The following is a 2,246-nucleotide window of genomic DNA, read 5'->3' as shown; positions in this document are numbered from 1 at the left end:
GAAGAGAAGACAGCTTGGGGAATGTGGCAAAGATTGCAGGACTTGTATGCCTAGCAAAGTGCCTCAAGCAAAGTGTATTGGTTGAAGAAACTCATAGGTCTTCAAATGGAGGAAGGGGCGTCTATGACAGCCCATCTAAATGAGTTTAATGGTGTTGTCAGCTAGGTCATCAATCAAAAGTTGGCAATGGACGATGAGTTCAAAGCCACCTTTCTCTTATGCACTTTGCCAGAGAGTTGGGACACATTCAGGACAGCCACTAGCAATTCAAATGCTATGCTGTCATATGCAGATGTGGAGGGTGCTCTTCTTCAAGAGGAGATGAACAGGAAGAACAACTCTGTTGGAAAGTCCAATGCAATGAATGCACGTGGGAGATCCCAGCAAAGGGGTAAAAACCAAGAACGGGAAAGGAGCAAGTCCCTCTCCAAAAAGGACTTGGAATGCCATTATTGTGGCAAGAAGGGACATATCAAAAAGCAATGCTACAAATGGAAGAATGATCAAAAAGAAAAGGGCAAAGGAAAAGACAAAGACAAAGATGAAGCCAAAGATGCAAAGCGAAAGGGCAAAAGTGGAGTCAAGATTGAAGAAGTCAATGTGTCACATGCAGGTGACAGTGAGGAGGGATGAAGTCCTATTCACGTCTTCATTTTGATGCCCATTCACTCCTTGCAGGAGATGGTCATGGTATGAACTCATGGATCATTGATTCAGGTGCCTCCTTTCATGTCACAGGTTGCAGAGACTTGTTTGTCAGGTATACTACTGGCAATGAAGGAGTAGTTTATTTGGGTGACAACCGTGCATGCAAGATTCTTGGTAGAGGTGATGTGAGGCTTGTGTTTTCAGATGGTTCACAGCTTATGCTCCATGATGTCAGGCATGTGCCTGAGATCAAGAAGAACTTGCTTTCTACTGGACAGCTTGATGATGCTGATTATGTTACCACATTTGGTCGTGGAAAGTGGAAGATTAGTGAGGGCTCACTGGAAAGTGGAAGATTAGTGAGGGCTCACTGGTTGTTACCAAAGGCTCTAAGGTGGACACTCTTTACTTCATACATGCAGGTGTTTGTCACCATGCTAATGTAAATGCAATCGAGCTTCTGGAAATCTCTATGTGGCATAGCCGGTTGGGACACATGAGTGTCAAAGGAATGGAGCAATTGTCTTGTTTTGGTTACTTGCCTTCTCTAAAGTTCTCAAGTTTTCAATTTTGTGAGCATTGTATATATGGTAGGCAACTCCAGTGCCCCCACAAGAAAGCTCTTGGACAGAAAGATGCTCAGTTAGAGCTTGTGCATATAGATGTATGTGAGATGCCTTAGCTTTCTTTGGGAGGGGCAAAATATTTTGTGTCCTTTATTGATGATGCCACACGCAAGGTGTGGGTTTATCCTCTTCGTTTGAAGAGTGATACATTCTCAGTGTTTGAGAAGTTTGTTGCTCATGTTGAGAATCAAACTGGCAAAACACTGAAGGCTTTGCGTTCCGACAATGGTGGGAGAGTATATGTCCAAATAGTTTCAGGACTTTTGTGATGCTAAAGGCATCAAGAGGGAGCTCTCTACTCCTTATGATCCTCCATAAAACGGGACAGCAGAGAGGATGAACATTCAGGAGAAGGTCCGTTCTATGTTGTCACATGCTGCATTACCTCATGGTTTTTGGGTTGAAGCTGTTATGACAGCCGTTCATCTTATAAACAGGTCACCTAACACGAGGCTTGGTGGGAAAGTGCCAGAGGAAGTTTGGATAGGGAAGCCTCCGTCCTACAAGCACTTGAGAGTTTTTGGTTGCGTTGTGTACGTGCACATACGCAGGGAAATGCATACCAAACTTGATCCTAAGTCTCACAAATGCATATTCCTAGGATATGGTGACAGAGGTGAAATGGGGTATAGACTTTGGGATCTAGTGAATAGAAAGATTATACGCAGCAATGATGTCATTTTTGATGAAACATGCATGTATAAGGAGCCTGCAAGGCAACAGGAGCCTGGCAGAGTCATCTTTGATGATGATGAACATCATGGACAACAACCAAGGGCTATAAATCAGCCATTACAGCATCAAAACCAGCCCTTAAATGGTGCTGAAAATGGTCCAAATGGACAACCAGAGATGGCAGAAGATATCCCTATGGATATCCCACAGTTAGAGGAGATACCAGGCATGATCTTTCAACCTTATGGCATGGAACAGGAGCCACCAATAGGTGATATGCAGGCTGGACAGCAACCT

The sequence above is a fragment of the Cibotium barometz genome, chromosome 11 (genome assembly GCF_041138505.1).
Source record: "Cibotium barometz isolate CiBa-2024 chromosome 11, ASM4113850v1, whole genome shotgun sequence".
Classification (NCBI taxonomy): Eukaryota; Viridiplantae; Streptophyta; class Polypodiopsida; order Cyatheales; family Cibotiaceae; genus Cibotium; species Cibotium barometz.
This window is presented reverse-complemented; position numbering follows the sequence as displayed.